The 21,063-nt window shown below is 40.9% G+C and overlaps 1 long non-coding RNA gene across 1 annotated transcript in view; it reads left to right on the top strand.

Annotated features, from left to right (window-relative positions):
• The window catches only part of LOC115129503 (uncharacterized), a 173,039-nt gene extending 154,555 nt beyond the window's left edge, over positions 1 to 18,484 (top strand). The window contains exon 4 of the long non-coding RNA XR_010463953.1: positions 18,430 to 18,484. This is a non-coding gene — a long non-coding RNA (uncharacterized LOC115129503). The remainder of the gene's footprint in view (positions 1 to 18,429) is intronic.
• The last annotated feature ends 2,579 nt before the right edge of the window (positions 18,485 to 21,063 follow it).

Genomic DNA, 21,063 nt, shown 5'->3' on the forward strand with positions numbered 1-21,063 from the left:
GTGATGGTTGCTGATAATGTGCCTGTACACCTATGTAGATATTCCAAATAAAAAAATCTGCCGTTTCCAGCTACAATAGTAATTTACAACATTAATTTACAACATTGTCTACACTGTATTTCTGATCGATTTGATGTCATTTTAATGGACAAAAAATGTGCTTTTTAAAAAACAAGGAAATTTCTAAGTGACCCAAAACTTTTGAACGGTAGTGTATATAGACTATCCAAAAACGAGGCATGTGGTACACATCATTACGAGCTAGCATGACTGGCTAACATTTTGGCTAGCTGGCTAGAAGTAGCATGAAGCACATGGAAAATTAATAACTCTATAAACCTTATAAACGTGGTAAATACTCTACTGGTTTAGCAACACCCAACTAAAATCCCAGTGACATGTCCGACAATACTTACAATTAGATGCACACGCTAAACACAGGTCAAATACAATGAACATGAGGATTAGTCCAGCGAGTCCATTCTCTAATAACCGGGATCTCACTCTGACTGCAGGAGTCGGGTTCAGCGAGGTGCACGGGGAATGGTGAACTGTGATTGGCTGCTACAAGTGGGGTGACTTGGAAGTACCACTACAGTGAGAAAATAAGGGGTGTTGGGCAAACACAACAACTACTACAATATAAGAATCATCAGACTTAGCCCCATAGTTGGTTAAGAAAGTGTACCTTTGCCTCCTTGGTGGAAGCATTCATCACCACAAGTTAGAACTACTGTATGGAACAGATGATTACATGGCAACAAAATGAAACAACAGAATTTTACACAAATCATACTATAAAACGTCTGCAAAAATTAAGATAGCTACAAACCCATCCGCTGAATTTAAATAGCACGCTATTCAAATGAAAGGTGTGTGTAGTCAAGCCAGAGTGCTGCAGGCCAGTGATCAACTAGTGCTGAAGTGAGTCATTAAATTGTGTTACGTAAGCTATTCACAGCCACACGGCCATTGTTCGCCTGACCTCTGTTGACTTACTCCTCATGAGGCAACCCTCTGTGTCACGTAGAAGATGACTTGGTGAAACAAGAGTACCCAATGGAGATTTTCATTTAAATGGCCATTGATATCAGATGCTGTCAACTCGAGAGGAATTGTTTGTTTTAGTGACTCAAAGAGAGCTCTGAAACTGTCCCTCAGAATATCATATCACATCTTCACCGGAGAAACATTAACACCACTCAACACTAGCAGGCATGCCATCTGGACTCCTGGACAGTTTCTGCTCTATTATGAAGACAAAAAGCTCTTATTTGTGTACTGTAACCTGTTTGTTCTGGTGTCATCTTCTCCCCACAAACAACATGGACGTCAACCCGATTTTTTCCTGCGTTTTTGTTGTTGAAGTTTGAGTCTTTAAGTACTTGTTGGTTTCTGGTGAACACTCGCAGCTTAAATGAGAACTGGAACTCTGGGAGTCAAGTCCCGCCAACGCATCGCTCCAAATAGAGTGTTGGATTACCAGTACTCCCCTACCATCTGTAACCCAACACCCACCAGCAGCAGTAGCACGCTCACTGGCGGGGGTGTGGGTTAATTAATGAAGCACCTTGCATGAAAATAATGAGCATATGCATTAATCATCTCATCTATATTTAATAGTCGCAACACTTCCCTAAAGCCTGGGTGTAATGGAACTCGATGACTGCTTTTTTCCTGTCTTCATGATACTCGTCTCAAGAGAAGTAAACACTGAATAGGTTGATTATCTCTCCATTGTACTCTCACAGTGTCCTAATCAAGCAATACAAATGCACACACACACACACACACACACACACACACACACACACACACACACACACACACACACACACACACACACACACACACACACACACACACAGAGGACAGGGTGCAGATGTGTCCCTCCCTGGGGCTCTTGTGTCTAGCCAAGTCAGCAGCAATATGGTTTCTTTCTGTGTTCTCTCTTCCAGCATCCTCCCCTTCGTTTATGGAGGAGCAAAGAGAAAGACATATTTAAATGAGTGTCCTCGCCATGACTTTTATACCAAAATCACCTACAGTACACAATTCATCATAGGAGGTCTCCCAACCACTGTTTATGTCTTGAAATATCTATTAGTCTTGTCTCAACCACCACCTTGGTTAGAGACAGACTGACATATATAAAGGTTTCCTTTCTCTCCATGTCTACAATCTGATTGCGTTTTATCGACAATGTGGCTATTAAAGGCAATGTTCCCACAAACCTAATTAACGTTTAATCCTGCGTATGTCGGCATATATCGGCTCCAGCAGAAATTACCTTTAAATGCTCCATTGCCGGGCAAAGCATGATTAGATTGAATCCAGGCACTTGTATTTGATATAGTTGTTACCACGCTCAAGATTAAATCATTTATTTGGTTGAACTACTTCATGCCATGGTACAGAGCTTTCCACAATGCTTGACAAGTTTTAAATCAAATTGTTCCAAGCTCCTCCGCTCAGATCAGGTAAAATAGGTGACGTGCCAACAATCCAACACATTGTCTTTCATGGCTATACTGAAGGCTTGCAATCGATTTGGACGTGCATCTTTTCAACCTAAACGATCAATGCTGAATACATGTCGATTACATAGTCTATCCCACAGGTGTGCCGCACGTCAGCATAAATGCCAGAATGGCCCCGCTTCAAGCTTCAAAACATCTGTTTTTCCTGTCATGTAGCATATTATCTGCTACTGCTCTCACAAAAGTCTATAATAAGAATTTTGTGTTCACCAGTTGTAAATATGAGTAAGTTTGCTGTATAGCAACAGCCTAGAGAAACGGCATCTTGCCGATGACATTGATATTGTTAGTGCGTTCTATGTTACATAATTGTTGCTCACATTCCAAGACCACCCTTTGTCCTCACAATGGCACAAGGTACTAATTACTCAGCAATATATACACATTGTTACCATACAGTAATTATCTAGCACTGTATAACCTTAGCAAACATACATCAATTATAAGATGTGGCACAGTCGTGCAGGACTTGTTAAATAGGTTGCTGTCAAGTATTATTTGTCATAGTTACTGTTGACGAAATGAACACTGGCATGAAGTGGAACTAGCGAGGTCTCTGAATCCTTGAGCTCGTTCTGTGTTCCATAGAGGTTGTTCTGTGTTCCTCAACCAACAGGATCCTACAAGTATATGTGGTAACACTTTACATTAAGTTGCCTCAATTACTATGTAACTACACAGTAATAACTGTAATAACAACATAATATTTACATATATTTTCCTATATTATAATATGGTAATAAGGTTGCAGTGCTATCAGTTATTACACAGTTGGAATAAGGAACGTATAATTACACATCCACTTGCTAAAGGTTATTCAACATGTGTAATTACTGATATTATAACACATTTTCTTGTTTCACGAGGTAACTAATGTTTTGTAATACAAAATAAATACAGTACCAGTCAAAAGTTTGGACACACTACTCATTCAAAGGCTTTTCTTAATTTGTACTATTTTCTACATTGTAGAATAATAGTTAAGATATCAAAACTATGAAATAACACATACGGAATTATATAGTAACCAAAAAAGTGTTAAACCAATCAAAATATATTTAGATTCTTCAAAGGAGCCATCCTTGATGACAGTTGTTGATGACAACTTTGCATACTTTTGGCATTCTCTCAACCAGATTCACCTGGAATGCTTTTCCAACAGTGTTGAAGGAGTTCCCACATATTCTGAGCACTTGTTGGCTGCTTTTCCTTCATTCTGCGGTCCAAATCATCCCAAACCATCTCAATTGGGTTGAGTTCAGGTGATTGTGGAGGCCAGGTCATCTGATGCAGCACTCCGTCACTCTCCTTTTTGGTCAAATAGCCCCACTAAGCGCAAACCAGATGGGATGGCGTATCGCTGCAGAATGCTGTGGTAGCCATGCTGGTTAAGTGTGCCTTGAATTCTAAATAAATCACAGACAGTGTCAACAGCAAAGCACCCCCACACCATCACACCTCCTCCTCCATGCTTCACGGTGGGAACCACACATGTGGATGTAACAGTGTTGCTTCCGTCCCTCTCCTCACACCTACCTGGGCTTGAACCAGGGACCCTCTGCACACATCGACAAAAGTCACCCTTGAAGCATTGTTACCAATCGCTTCACAAAAGCTGCAGGCCTTTCAGAGCAAGGGAAACAACTACTTCAAGGTCACAGAGCAAGAGATGTCACCGATTGAAACGCTATTAGCGAGCACCCCGTTAACTAGCTACCCATTTCACACCGGTTACACAGAGATCATCTGTTCACCTACTCTGCGTCTCACAAAGACACGTCGGTTGGAACCAAAAATCTCACATTTGGACTCCTCAGACAAAATGACAGATTTCCACTGGTCTAATGTTCATTGTTCGTGTTTCTTGGCCCAAGCAAGTCTCATCTTCTTATTGTTGTCCTTTAATAGTGGTTTCTTTACAACCATTGGACCATGAAGGCCTGATTCACACAGTCTCCTCTGAAAAGTTGATCTTGAGATGTTTCTGTTTCTTGAACTCTGTGAAGGATTTATTTGGGCTCTCTGAAGGATTTATTTTCTGTATTGACTGAACGTCATGTCTTAAAGTAATGATGGACTGTCGTTTCTCTTTGCTTATTTGAGCTGTTCTTGCCATAATATGGACATGGTCTTCTGTTAACCTATCCTACCTTGTCACAACACAACAGATTGGCTAAAATGCATTAAGAAGGAAATAAATTCCACAAATTTAATTTGAACAAGGCATATCTGTTAATTGAAATGCATTCCAGGTGACTACCTCATGAAGTGCAAAGCTGTCAACAAGCAAAGGGGGGCTACTTTGAAGAATCTCAAATATAAAACATATTTTGAGTTGTTAAATACTATATGATTCCATATTGGTATTTTCATAGTTTTGATGTCTTCACTATAATTCTACAATGCAGAAAACAGTAAAAAATACTGTACATATAAACTCAGCAAAAAAACAAACGTCCCCTCCCTGTCAACTGCGTTTATTTTCAGCAAACTTAACATGTGAACATAACCAGATTCAACAACTGAGACATAAACTGAACAAGTTCCACATCCAGGAGGATGTCTTCCCTGTAACCCACAGCGTTGAGATTGCCTGCAATGACAACAAGCTCAGTCCAATGATGCTGTGACACACCGCCCCAGACCATGACAGACCCTCCACCTCCAAATCGATCCCGCCGTACAGGCCTCGGTGTAACGCTCATTCCTTAGACTATAAACGCGAATACGACCATCACCCCTGGTGAGACAAAACCGCGACTCATCAGTGAGTACTTTTTGCCAGTCCTGTCTGGTCCAGCCACAGTGGGTTTGTGCCCATAGGCGACGTTGTTGCCGGTGATGCCTGGTAAGGACCTGCCTTACAGGCCTACAAACCCTCAGTCCAGCCTCTCTCAGCCTATTGCGGACAGATTGTGCGTTCCTGGTGTAACTTGGGCAGTTGTTGTTGCCATCTTGTACCTGTCCCGCAAGTGTGATGTTCGGCTGTCCTGTCTGTTATATTTTGGTTTCATCTGACATTCTCCCAATCTTCTTCTGGATCATCCAAATGCTCTCTAGCAAACTTCAGACGGGCCTGGACATGTACTGGCTTAAGCAGGGGGACACGTCTGGCACTGCAGGATTTGAGTCCCTGGCGGCGTAGTGTGTTACTGATGGTAGGCTTTGTTACTTTGGTCCCAGTTCTCTGCAGGTCATTCACAAGGTCCCCCCGTGTGGTTCAGGGATTTTTGCTCACCGTTCTTGTGATCATTTTGACCCCACGGGGTGAGATCTTGCGTGGAGCCCCAGATCGAGGGAGATTATCAGTGGTCTTTTATGCCTTCCATTTCCTAATAATTGCTCCCATAGTTGATTTCTTCAAACCAACCTGCTTACCTATTGCAGATTCAGTCTTCCCAGCCTGGTGCAGGTCTACAATTTTGTTTCTGGTGTCCTTTGACAGCTCTTTGGTCTTGGCCATAGTGGAGTTTGGAGTGTGACTGTTTGAGGTAGTGGACAGGTGTATTTTATACTGATAACAAGTTCAAACAGGTGCCATTAATACAGGTAACGAGTGGAGGACAGAGGAGCCTCTTAAAGAAGAAGTTACAGGTCTGTGAGAGCCAGAAATCTTGCTTGTTTGTAGGTGACCAAATACTTATTTTCCACCATAATTTGCAAATAAATTCATTAAAAATCCTACAATGTGATTTTCTGGATTTTTTTCCCTCCTTTTGTCTGTCATAATTGAAGTGTACCTATGATGAAAATTACAGGCCTCTCTCATCTTTTTAAGTGGGAGAACTTGCACAATTGGTGACTGACTAAATACTTTTTTGCCCCACTGTAAATACATTTTACATACATACTTTTACATACATGGTCACATAACATTAATACATTACCAAACATAAGCTCTTTATTCCCACCCCTCCGCCACTCTCAGCCCATCCCACCTATCACCATAGACCTCCCTCGTTTGGTTTCCATGTGCCATATATTTTTCAATTGTGCTGTGATGTTTTACATACATTTTGAACCTTTCTAATCGTATAGTGCCCACAGATTGTGAACTAAAGATGAAAACCTTCCCTATGAGTATTATTATATTATTTATTGACTGACTATGGCTTTCCAAATCGCCCAACAGTGCTATTTGTAAGGTTCATTTTAAGTGAATGTGATTTTTTAACCATTGCTGAACCTGTGACCAGAAACAAGCTACATAGTGGCAATTCCAGAATAAATCATCTAATGATACTATCTCTTCACAGCTAAATCTACAGAGCTGAGATTGTTCAATGCCCCATATATATATATATATATATATAGCATTCGGTTGGTGGCAAGAATTGTCTATAATAATTTTAATTGAAAAACACGAAGTGTTGAATCAAGTGTTGTTTTTGTACCAGTTCATAAACCATGTGCCATGGAATCGGTACATCGAAAATCTCTTCCCATTTATTTTGCAACCTGTATGGTGCAGCTGTCAACATTTTTGTCCTCAAATGAAACTGGTATATTTTTCTAGTTATGCCAATTCCTTTCAGCCAATTTATATCTTTAATATTTGGCAGGCAAACAAGTTCCCTTCCTTCTCCATTTTCCACTTGCCTCCTCCATTTTTGTGGTAATGCTGCAATCAGTTGGTTTAAGTTTGGATTGAGCAGACATATTTTCGATAGCTGCATATGTGACATTACTCCTTCGTTTCTATTTATAATATCATTAATAAATATAATACCATCGACAAAAACAATGCAGAAGTATATTTGAGTTTAACCATAACTGTCACGCTCTGATGTGTTTCACCTGTCCCTGTGCTTGTCTCCACCCCCTCCAGGTGTCGTCCATCTTCCCCACTTATCCTCTGGCTATTTATACCTGTGTTTTCTGTCTGTCTGTGCCAGTTCGTCTTGTTTATCCTGTCAGCTCCTGTCTTTTCCCAGCCTCTCTTTTTCTCGTCCTCAAGGTTTTTGACCCTTGCCTGTCCTGACCCCGTACCCGCCCGCCTGACCACTCTGCCTGTCCCTGAGCCTGCCTGCCGTCCTGTAACTTCGCTCCACCCCTAGATTACTGAACTCTGCCTGTCCTTGAGCCTGCCGGCCATCCTGTACCTTTGCACCTACTCTGGATTATCGACCCCTGCCTTAACCTGACGTTTGCCTGCCCCTGTTACAATAAACATTGTTACTTCACAGTCTTCACTTGGGTCTTACCTTGATGCCTGATAATAACCTTTGTTGTAATATTTGTTCTATCTTTTCTGGTGGATAAGACTGAAATTGTAACCAGCTTTGTATAGCTTGTTTAAGAAACTAAATGTAACTTTAAATTAGTTTTGAAAATGAGAAGTAATCTGTATAAGGGCAATTTTTGAACAAAGGATGAGCCTTTCTTAATAATCTACTGGAGAACCATTTTTTGTATGAGTGAAGCTTTTTGTGAGAGGTTTAAAGCTTTAATATTTAATAATGTTATCCCCCAACTCATATTCATAATTAGGTTTTAGTCCAGAGAGACTAGAAAAGTGATCAAGTTCTTCAATGAGACTGTGCAGGGATCCAGATTGCGAACTTAAGAAAACAATTGAGTTTGTTGTTATCCCCTGGATTTCTCACCCCTTGATGTTCTTGTTGGATCTAATTTTAACAGCTAGCATTTCAATGGCCATAATAAATATGAGGACAACGGACAATCTTGTTTTACTCCTCAAAGTTCAATACTTTCTGAGAAGTAATCATTTTTTACTATTGTACATCTGGGGTTGCTGTACGTCACTTTAACCTATTGTATAAGAGATTCACAAAATGTAAAGTACACCAGGCATTTTATATAAATTCTAGTCGTACACCTTTCCAAAATCGGCTATAAAGACCAGGCCTGGTATCTTTGATATTTCATCATGTTCAATTGTTTCAAGTAATTATATCTTATATGATCTCCAATATATCGTCCAGGTAAAAAAGCTGTCCGATCAGGATGAACAATATCTGATAAAACCTTTTTTTATGCTACGTGCTATGCATTTCGCAGTGGTTTTCGTATCACAACATTGAAATGTAAGAAGCCTCCAGTTTTTTAAATGGACTGGATCTTTATAATTACCACCTGGGTCCTGTTTTAGTAGTAATGAAATCAGACCATGTTGAGTACCTGAATGTCTACCATTTTTATAGAAATAATTCAAACATGTTAGTAATGGATCTTTGAGTACATCAAAAAAAGGTCTGATATACCTCTACTGGTATACAATCAAGCCCAGGTGTTTTTCTAGATTGAAAATATGTAATTTCTTCTGTAAGTTGGCCTTCACACAGGTCTTTCTGTAAATTTGTTAATTTGACATTATTATAATTAATAGGAAATGGAGGAGACTGAAAAGAAAACATATGCTTCAGATATTTTGCTTCCTCTTTCAAAATCTAATTTGGTGAATCATGGATGACTCAATCATTAGTAACAAGTTTCTGTAAATAGATTTTTGGAGCATTTCTATGTTGAAGATTTTTTTTAAATGTGTGCATTTTTCACCATTTTCAATCCAATTTGCTTTATTTTTGTGATACATTACACGTGATACATCGTTCTTGAATAAGTACCTCCAATTCTTTTAGTTTTTCCACTTAAAATATGTTGTTCTAATGACACATTTGAAAGTCACCTGTAATTTACCATGTTAATAACTCAAACTAAAATCTGACTTTGTGACATATAACTACCACATGGTGCCACTACCATCGAATCCACATATAATAACAAGGCAAACCCTTTCCTTAACTACTGGTCACTTTCAATTTGTTTATTTCTATGTTATGACCTGGCTCCAAGGCTATAAGAACAAAGAAGTTACATAAGATATACTTGTAATTATATACCTACACAGGAGCAAGTAACTTAACATAGCAGGTAATAATTATAATTAAAACAATACTGAATTAACACTTATTTTAACTTAATTTAATACATCAATAAAATCAATTAAGCCTCAAATAAATAATCAAACATGTTCAATTTGGTTTAATAATGCAAAAACAAAGTGTTGGAGAAGAAAGTAAAAGTGCAATATGTGCCATGTAAGAAAGCTAACGTTTAAGTTCCTTGCTCAGAACATGAAAGCTGGTGGTTCCTTTTAACATGAGTCTTCAATATTCCCAGGTAAGATGTTTTAGGTTGTAGTTATTATAGGAATTATAGGACTATTTCTCTCTATACCTGTTACGGATACAGTTATCCTGTGTGTGTGTGTATCCTGTGTGTGTTTCTTTTCTCTCCTTCTCCCCTCACAGGTGAAAATCATCACTCCCCAATCAGTCAACAATCAATCATCAATCAGAAGACACACCTCCTCCTATTTCCTACCCTATCACAGTTCCTTCCCCATGGTTTAAAAACCCCATCATTTGTTTGCTCTGGAGCAATCTCTAGCTCAATCTCTCTGTAAATGCCATGTCTGTAGGTCTCTGTTTCACTCTCGCTTTGTGTCTTAACCTCTCTTTTGTTTAAGCACCTCCATAGCACTTTGTCATCACCTGTGAGTATTGTTTTTGGTTATGGTGTTTTGTGTTTGTTTGCTGGTGGGAAAAGGGGAAACCAAGACAAGTCGCCCATGGGCATACACTACCCGTAGGTGAACTTTGTTAAATACACTAGTTAGAACTGGGCGGACCACCAACTGTATTTTTGGTTAGTTAGCTGTTGTTAAAGTAGGCTAGTCTAGCTTAGGGGTGTTTTTGAATACTTATTGTTTCTTTTCTTGGGTCCAGCTCAGCCCCTTTTCCTGCTCCCCCCATTACCGTGTGTTTATAAATTAACCTAGAGTTTGACGGTAGATTTCTGTTGTCGTGGTTATTTCGTGCACACTTTTACTTTGTCACAATAATAATTTGCATGAGTTATGTTACGGGTCTCATTACCATCCCCCCTAGACTGTCGGGCCAAAAGGGATTCGTAACAATACCATTTGTATTTCATTAACCTTTGACTATTGGATGTTCTTATAGGAACTTTAGAATTGCCAGTGTAACAGTATAGCTTCCATCCCTCTCCTCGCTCCTACATGGGCTCGAACCAGGAACACAACGACAACAGCCACCCTCGAAGCAGTGTTACCCATCGCTCCACAAAAGCCGCGGCCCTTGCAGAGCAAGGGGAACAACCACTCCAAGTCTCAGAGCGAGTGACGTTTGAAACGCTATTAGCGCACACCCCGCTAACTAGCTAGCCATTTCACATCGGTTACACGAGCCTAATCTCGGGAGTTGATAGGCTTGAAGTCATAAACAGCTGCTAGCAAACGCACAAAAGTGCTGTTTGAATGAATGTTTACGAGCCTGCTGGTGCCTACCATCGCTCAGTCAGACTGCTCTATCATATCATAGACTTAGTTATAACATGATAACACAGAAATACGAGCCTTAGGTCATTAATATGGTAAAATTCGGAAACTATCATCCCGAAAACAAGACGTTTATTCTTTCAGTGAAATACGGAACCGTTACATATTTTATCTAACGGGTGGTATCCATAAGTCTAAATATTCCTGTTAAATTGCACAACATTCAATGTTATAATTACGTAAACTTCTGGCAAATTAGGTGGCCCAAACTGTTGTATATTCACTGACTCAGCGTGCAATGAATGCAAGAGAAGTGACACAATTTCACCTGGTTAATATTGCCTGCTAACCTGGATTTCTTTTAACTAAATATGCAGGTTTAAAAATATATACTTCTGTGTATTGATTTTAATAAAGGCATTGATGTTTATGGTTAGGTACACATTGGAGCAACGATACGCACAACATCGATTATATGCAATGCAGGACACGCTAGATTAACTAGTAATATCATCAACCATGTGTAGTTAACTAGTGATTATGATTGATTGTTTTTTATAAGATACGTTTAATGCTAGCGAGCAACTTACCTTGGCTTACTGCATTCGCGTAACAGGCAGTCTCCTCGTGTAGTGCAATGAGAGGCAGGTGGTTAGAGCGTTGGACTAGTTAACTGTAAGGTTGCAAGATTGAATCCCCTGAGCTGACAAGGTAAAAATCTGCCCCTGAACGAGGCAGTTAACCCACCGTTTCTAGGCCGTCATTGAAAATAAGAATGTGTTCTTAACTGACTTGCCTAGATAAATAAAGATTAAATTAAGGTGTAAAAAAAATATTAGTTTTATTTTTTTTAATTGGCCAAATCGGTGTCCAAAAATACCGATTTCCGATTGTTATGAAAACTTTAAGGTCGACGACATCCGATCCTCGTTTGCTAAGTCAAACGACACCGCTGGTTCTGCTCACACTGCCCTACCCTGTGCTCTGACCTCTTTCTCCCCTCTCTCTCCAGATGAAATCTCGCGTCTTGTGACGGCCGGCCGCCCAACAACCTGCCCGCTTGACCCTATCCCCTCTCTTCTCCAGGCCATTTCCGGAGACCTTCTCCCTTACCTCACCTCGCTCATCAACTCATCCCTGACCGCTGGCTACGTCCCTTCCGTCTTCAAGAGAGCGAGAGTTGCACCCCTTCTGAAAAAACCTACACTCGATCCCTCCGATGTCAACAACTACAGACCAGTATCCCTTTCTTTTCTCTCCAAAACTCTTGAACGTGCCGTCCTTGGCCAGCTCTCCCGCTATCTCTCTCAGAATGACCTTCTTGATCCAAATCAGTCAGATTTCAAGACTAGTCATTCAACTGAGACTGCTCTTCTCTGTATCACGGAGGCGCTCCGCACTGCTAAAGCTAACTCTCTCTCCTCTGCTCTCATCCTTCTAGACCTATCGGCTGCCTTCGATACTGTGAACCATCAGATCCTCCTCTCCACCCTCTCCGAGTTGGGCATCTCCGGCGCGGCCCACGCTTGGATTGCGTCCTACCTGACAGGTCGCTCCTACCAGGTGGCGTGGCGAGAATCTGTCTCCTCACCACGTGCTCTCACCACTGGTGTACCCCAGGGCTCTGTTCTAGGCCCTCTCCTATTCTCGCTATACACCAAGTCACTTGGCTCTGTCATAACCTCACATGGTCTCTCCTATCATTGCTATGCAGACGACACACAATTCATCTTCTCCTTTCCCCCTTCTGATGACCAGGTGGCGAATCGCATCTCTGCATGTCTGGCAGACATATCAGTGTGGATGACGGATCACCACCTCAAGCTGAACCTCGGCAAGACGGAGCTGCTCTTCCTCACGGGGAAGGACTGCCCGTTCCATGATCTCGCCATCACGGTTGACAACTCCATTGTGTCCTCCTCCCAGAGCGCTAAGAACCTTGGCGTTATCCTGGACAACACCCTGTCGTTCTCAACTAACATCAAGGCGGTGGCCCGTTCCTGTAGGTTCATGCTCTACAACATCCGCAGAGTACGACCCTGCCTCACACAGGAAGCGGCGCAGGTCCTAATCCAGGCACTTGTCATCTCCCGTCTGGATTACTGCAACTCGCTGTTGGCTGGGCTCCCTGCCTGTGCCATTAAACCCCTACAACTCATCCAGAACGCCGCAGCCCGTCTGGTGTTCAACCTTCCCAAGTTCTCTCACGTCACCCCGCTCCTCCGCTCTCTCCACTGGCTTCCAGTTGAAGCTCGCATCCGCTACAAGACCATGGTGCTTGCCTACGGAGCTGTGAGGGGAACGGTACCTCCAGGCTCTGATCAGGCCCTACACCCAAACAAGGGCACTGCGTTCATCCACCTCTGGCCTGCTCGCCTCCCTACCACTGAGGAAGTACAGTTCCCGCTCAGCCCAGTCAAAACTGTTCGCTGCTCTGGCCCCCCAATGGTGGAACAAACTCCCTCACGACGCCAGGACAGCGGAGTCAATCACCACCTTCCGGAGACACCTGAAACCCCACCTCTTTAAGGAATACCTAGGATAGGATAAAGTAATCCTTCTCACCCCCCTTAAAAGATTTAGATGCACTATTGTAAAGTGGCTGTTCCACTGGATGTCATAAGGTGAATGCACCAATTTGTAAGTCGCTCTGGATAAGAGCGTCTGCTAAATCAAATCAAATCAAATGTATTTATATAGCCCTTCGTACATCAGCTGATATCTCAAAGTGCTGTACAGAAACCCAGCCTAAAACCCCAAACAGCAAACAATGCAGGTGTAAAAGCACGGTGGCTAGGAAAAACTCCCTAGAAAGGCCAAAACCTAGGAAGAAACCTAGAGAGGAACCAGGCTATGTGGGGTGGCCAGTCCTCTTCTGGCTGTGCCGGGTAGAGATTATAACAGAACATGACCAAGATGTTCAAATGTTCATAAATGACCAGCATGGTCGAATAATAATAAGGCAGAACAGTTGAAACTGGAGCAGCAGCACAGTCAGGTGGACTGGGGACAGCAAGGAGTCATCATGTCAGGTAGTCCTGGGGCACGGTCCAAGGGCTCAGGTCCTCCGAGAGAGAGAAAGAAAGAGAGAATTAGAGAGAGCATATGTGGGGTGGCCAGTCCTCTTCTGGCTGTGCCGGGTGGAGATTATAACAGAACGTGGCCAAGATGTTCAAATGTTCATAAATGACCAGCATGGTTGAATAATAGTAAGGCAGAACAGTTGAAACTGGAGCAGCAGCATGGCCAGGTGGACTGGGGACAGCAAGGAGTCATCATGTCAGGTAGTCCTGGGACATGGTCCTAGGGCCCAGGCCAGTTTAAATGGCTTAAATGTAAAAATGTAAATGTAGATGTAAATGTCTTCCACTTCCTAAAGAAGCCCCTAGTTTTTTTTGTACCATACATATACACTTTCTCCTAAATTCAAGAACAAAAGCCATATCTCATAATTGAATATGTCCCTAATCCAGTGAGCACCCTTTTTGAGAATTTAAAAAAATATGTAACTTTACTGTGCACTCCTTATTTTTCCCTCGGTATCACAACATGGAGCCCTTTTTACATCATCAAAGTGCTTACACTTAAAACAAGCCTAAAACCCCAGAGAGCAAGCAATGCAGATGTAGAAGCACTTCTTATTTTTGTTTCTCTCCACTAACAACTTCCACAACAGCTTCGAGCAAACACTCCAGTAAACAGCCTTTTATTTCAGTCGCCTTTGTTTCTGTAGGTATTCAATTAATTGCACCTTTTTCAGAGGCCTATAGCTTTGCAGACAAATTTGCGATCTTAAAGCACTCTATGTACTTAGGCTTGTTGACAGTCTTCTGTTTCCATCATTAGGTTTTGAATAACAACTTTTTTGTACATTGATTGTTGAAGGAAAGTACTGTATGTATTAAAAACTGGACTAAATGGTGTTCCACTACTCATAACAATTCATTTTCTTTATTATTCTAAAGAGCAAAAATGTGACGCAAATGTGTTTTCTGCTGATCAAAAATATTAATTTATTCTCCATCTGTCTGAATAGCAATAGTGCATCTTAAAGGCACTTTATCAATATAACATTTGCTTACTTGTGTCTGTGGAGCATTAGAGCCTCAGGGGGCACTCTTTAAACTGATGATTTAGCTCGACATGTATACAATGAGTTGACCTCTCATGTACGCTGCACTGTCAATGATATTGACTCTGATCAAAGTGCTCAATTTACTCAGATGCTATTTCTACCCCATTGGACTGCAATGAGGATGAAAAAGCTAGTTTGCAGCAAGCATCTTTATTCGAATGTTTGTCCATTTGCAAGGGATACAGAGCCTGAGCAATGGGTCCATAGTGAGCCCTTGAGGCAGAGAAAAAGGTAAATGGCAAGTGGAGTCCAGAATTATTGACACCCTTGTTAAATATGAGCAAAAATGACTGTAGAAAATAAATAATTAAAATACTGAGCTATGCTCAAAATGATGGGGAAATTACATTATTTAATGCTAATAACATTGCTCAGAGAAAGAGATTTTGTTTAAGAAGTAATGCTGTTTTCAATACCTTGCAAGGATAACTGCACTGAGCCTTTTTCTCAAATGTTTTATCAGTTGGAGAACACATTGGGTGGGATCATTACACCATTCCTCCATACAGAATCCTTTCAGATCTTTGATATCCCTTTTCTGCCCTCTTCAATTCAAACCACAGGTTTCCGGAGTCCGGAGAACGAAATGGCCATTGCAAAATGAAATGGCCAATTAACCTTTTCTTTGTGGATTGTGATGTGGGCTTGGGGTTATTGTCTTGCTAGAAGATCCACTTGTGGCCAAGTGTCAGCCTCCTGGCAGAGACAACCAGCATTTTGGCTAAAATATCCTGATAAAAGGTCAAGTTCATGATACCGTTTACCTTAACAAGGGCCTCAGGACGAAAGCAAAAATAGCCTCATAACATCAAATATCCACCACCATACTTTACAGTAGGTATGGGGTTCTTTTCTGTATATGCATTCTCATTTTGATGCCAAACACACCACTTGTGTGCGTGGCCAAATATCTTTATTTTCATGTCATCCAACAAATGTAAACACCTGGAGTTTGCTAAACGGCATTGGCACTTGGATTGGAACTGGTGCATTGGCCAAGCACACTAGTCAGGGTTTGGCATCAAAATGATCTGCAACAGCTAATGGGGATCCTAATAAAATACCAAATACCAAACATCTACATTTGAAAAGTCTAAAGTGTAATAAATCCATTGAATTGTCTGTACACCATCACAATATATCCATTATTTATTTTAGGCAAGTCTTTCGTATGAAACTTTATAACATGAAGAGGTGCCATTATTTTATATTATATTATTTTACAGTAAGATGAACTTCACTGAATAAAACACAAATTATATATTTTTCAGAGCTAGTGCACACGTGGATCGTTTATTCTGTGTTCAGCTTAAAAAGGGATCATTTGAAACAGGTTATATGCTTGATTTAGAGTTATTTGGCAACTTTAGTTGTGAACAACATAAACCGTGGAATGGCTTATGAAATCAAAACATACATGGGCAGCATGATTCCACTATATTGATGATGTAAAAAACGAATTTGGAAAAAAGGCATACACCATTTCTTGTCGCAGTGTAATCGCTTATATGGGTGGAATTATTTTGGATTTAAAATGGCCAATTATCAGCATTATATTATGATTAAGCTGCTATGATTTAGCATACACACAATTTTATTTATGGTCTTTAAAAAACATTTTTTTACTGAAGGCAACTTAATGAAGCATGGTGACATCAGCATTGCGACAAATAGTGCCTGCAAATTCAGCATTCATATAGGAATTTTCATATTTTTTATTTTAAAAAGGGGTTGGTTATAAAGCACACATGAGGAACAAATAATTAACTTGTAATAATGTAAATCAAAAATATAGCCCAACGGAAAATAATACATATTTTGCGCTCAAAGTTTATGCTGCCTGTTGTTGATAATGGCTATTGTTTCAGTCCACTATCATAGGCTATAACACTAGCCAAAGTTAGACTATGAAGTTCAGATTAAGAAACACCAGCATCTTTACTTTGTCGGACTTTAGTGAAGACCGGAGAGAGGTAACTATGTTCCCTGATATGCTGAACACCCTCTCTGACTCAGTGCTGGTAGCGCAAATGCACATCTAATCTTTAGCAAGCATAGCCAATAATGGAAAACAAGAGTGGTTATCCCGCCACCATGACGGGGGTCAGCAGATGTGTCTGGTTTCTTCTCTTTCATATAACGGTAATCTCAGTGTCGGCACGCACTCTCAATTTTCTATTTTTCTATTTTTAATACATTTTAAGGCTGCATGATGCGACTCTAGGGATGATTTGGAAAAAGTAGCTTGAAAGGCGTGAGCTCTGATTTGTTTTTTTTGCACAAGCTGTACACACTTCATTAGTCTCTCATTCACAATTTGACAAGCACTTGATAATGCCTCGGATTTCACAGCAGTATCCCCTTTGTGGCCACAATGCACCCTAAAATAATCCATTCCTTTGTTGTGCCCTTCTCCCTGAGTGTTGCGTGCTTTCCATCACGTGATTGGGTCTTTCTCACAGACTACAAGTGAAGACTGACACATCAGGGACGCTGTGCGGGTCCTTATCCAATTCCGAGGTGCATATTAAAGATATTGGAAGAACTGTCCACATTCACTTTTCGTCAGCCAACAAGATGAGTAGGTCTAACGAACAGCAAAGGCACTAGCCTATGTCAATCTACTAACCCCCATAGTACAAAAGTCAACATGTTCTATTCTGTGCCAGAAATAAATATTCCAAACATAATCAGGGACAGTTGTGGGATGCAATAGTTCCCAAATTAATACAACCACTAGCATAAAAAGGTAATTTTTTATGCAATGTGGCTGACACAAAGATCAGAATATTTAGCTTAAAATTATGATAAACTATTATGCTGTCTTCACATTAGAAGCTTGTGTAGTCTAAAATTAATCTATGCTCGTATGCCATCCATTGTTTTGTATGCTGTTCATTGTATACCATTTTAATATTTGATAATTAACCAATGATATTAAGCCACACTTGGCCATGATTACAGACACCTGTGTCTTTTGACACTATATAAACGAGTCATCCCGCAGTGTTTGTGATTATACCCTGATGAAGACAGATTTGGCTGTCGAAACGTTGGACATTACATTTTTGCGTCTGAGCTCCTAGAGTGTGCGCTCTCCTTTATTTCAAGTTTTCCACTCCGCTAGCCAGCACCTCGCCTAATAGGTGTGTGTTTCTTTTTCTTCAAGATTCTCCAATCTCATAAACATTTTAGAAAAAGGCTCAATGCCATTATCCTATAATTTTGACCCCTAACTTTTTGAAAAAATATATATTATTACAAAATCTCTTTCACTGAGCAATTGTATTGGTATAATATTGTATCATTTCATCAACATAAATTAGCATACAATATACTGAAGCTCAGTATTTAATTTTTTTCAATTGATTTAACTAGGCAAGTCAGTTAAGAACAAATTCTAATTTTCAATGACGGCCTAGGAACAGTAGGTTAACTGCCTGTTCAGGGGCAGAACGACAGATTTGTACCTTGTCAGCTCGGGGGTTTGAACTTGCAACCTTCCGGTTACTAGTCCAACGCTCTAACCACTAGGCTACCCTGACTCATCTTTATCAAGGGTGTCAATAATTTCAGATCCCACTGTAAAATATTGGTATTTTTTTGATCGGCAATCGACAAGCGCAGGAGCTCACTCTCAATGAGGGTAGATGACCTGTTGCTAATTTTTAATTGATTTATTTCACCTTTATTCAACCAGGTAGGCTAGTTGAGAACAAGTTCTCATTTACAACTGCGACCTGGCCAAGATAAAGCAAAGCAGTGCGACACAAACAACAACACAGACTTACACATGGAATAAACAAACATGCAGTCAATAACACAATAGAAAATGTCTATATACAGTGTGTACAAATGAGGTAGGATAAGGGAGGTAAGGCAATAAATCGGCCACAGTGGCGAAATAATTGCAATATAGCAATTATACACTGGAGTGATAGATGTGCAGAAGATGAGTGTGCAAGTAGAGATAATGGGGTGCAAAGGAGCAAAATAAAATAAATAAATAACAGTATGGGGGATGAGGTAGTTGGATGGGCTATTTACAGATGGGCTATGTACAGGTGCAGTGATCTGTGAGCTACTCTGACAGCTGGTGCTTAACATTACTGAGGGAGATATGAGTCTCCAGCTTCAGGGATTTTTGCAGTTTGTTCCAGTTATTGGCAGCAGAGAACAGGAAGGAAAGGCGGCCAAAGTAGGAATTGGCTTTGGGGGTGACCAGTGAGATATACCTGCTGGAGCGTGTGCTACGGGTGGGTGCTGCTATGGTGACCAGTGAGCTGAGATATGGCTGGGCTTTATGTAGCAAAGACTTATAGATGACCTGAAGCCAGTGGGTTTGGCGACAAATATGAAGTGCGGGCCAGCCAACGAGAGCATACAGGTCGCAGTGGTGGGTAGTATATGGGGCTTTGGTGACAAAACGGATGGCACTGTGATAGATTGCATCCAATTTGCTGAGTAGAGTGTCGGAGGCTATTTTGTAAATGACAACGCCAAAGTCAAGGATCGATAGGATAGTCAGTTTTACAAGGGTATGTTTGGCAGCATGAGTGAAGGAGGCTTTGTTGGGAAATAGGGAGCCGATTCTAGCTTTGATTTTGGATTGGAGATGCTTAATGTGAGTCTGGAAGGAGAGTTTACAGTCTAACCAGACACCTAGGTATTTGTAATGTGTCCACATATTCTAAGTCAGAACCGTCCGAGTAATGATGCTGGACGGGCGGGCAGGTGTGGGCAGCGATCGGTTGAATAGCATGCATTTAGTTTTACTTGCATTTAAGAGCAGTTGGAGGCCATGGAAGGAGAGTTGTATGGCATTGAAGCTGTCTGGAGGTTAGTTAACACAGTGTCCAAAGAAGGGCCAGAGGTATACAAAATAATCATCAGATGGGGGGATGAGAGGAGGTATGGGGCCCACGTGGGTAACTGGGGGGCCCTGCCTTGGTTAGGTAACTGATTAATACAAAATACGTTTTGAAAAAAAATGCATAATAAATACATGGGAGTATGCTACTGGTAAATTGTGTGAGATGTGTCGATTCATAATCCAATCAGAAAGCTATTAACCAAATTTAGCACGTATTTGTACATGTACACAACGTGGTTTTCGTTGTCTGCTGTGATCATGAGAAAAAAAGTATTGCTAACTATGTTGGGAAAAAGTGAGAGTGGCTTGAGTGGGGCCCAGAATAGGAAATTACCGAAAATAAAAGAACAGCAGGAGCAAGAATTTAGACAAAAAATACAGAAAAAAACAGACTGAGATCCACGATAGGACAGGAAAGACTGAACCATTTGACTCTTGGGCTCTTGAGAGTGATGTACTCAGGGCACTTGATTTCAAGCACATTGCAGATTTTGTTGCTCGGAAAATCAAGGAGGAAATGGTTTTAAGGTAAACCATGACACTTTTTGTAATAATGCTTAATGCTCGTCCGCTGGAGAGGCTCTGTCCAGCTGGTGATGCTGAAATGGCGGAGGCCGCCCACCTGTTTTCTTTGCGCGGTAACTGTCCCTGGTCCTGAATCGATAGGGGCTTAAGATTTGTTAATCTGGCCCTGAAAATATATTATGATTGGCTGTGAATTTTAAAAGGTTACCATAATGGTATGACCATTTACTCAGTGTGCACAGCCTGCATCTCAATTCAACAAAGTTGAAAAGCCCACATCATGAATAAATAAATAAATCAACACCCGAGAGACTTCTACTTTTCCAAGTAACATGTAATGGGGTGGCTGAGTGTATTTTTTATGTCCGAAAGCTATAAGCCATGTTTACTTATAGTAGGCTTGTTATGTTTCCTGTCAAAAGAGAAAACATTAAGAGGATTTTAAAGGGATTATATTCTGTGACACCAGTCCGTTATATACACTACATGACCAAATGTATGTGGACACCTGCTCGTCAAACATCTCATTCCAAAATCATGGGCATAAATATGGAGTTGGTCCCCCCTTTGCTGCTATAACAGCCTCCACTCTTCTGGTAAGGCTTTTCACTAGATGTTGGAACATGGCAGAGGGGACTTGCTTCCATTCAGCCACAACAACATTCAT

The sequence above is a fragment of the Oncorhynchus nerka genome, linkage group LG5 (genome assembly GCF_034236695.1).
Source record: "Oncorhynchus nerka isolate Pitt River linkage group LG5, Oner_Uvic_2.0, whole genome shotgun sequence".
Classification (NCBI taxonomy): Eukaryota; Metazoa; Chordata; class Actinopteri; order Salmoniformes; family Salmonidae; genus Oncorhynchus; species Oncorhynchus nerka.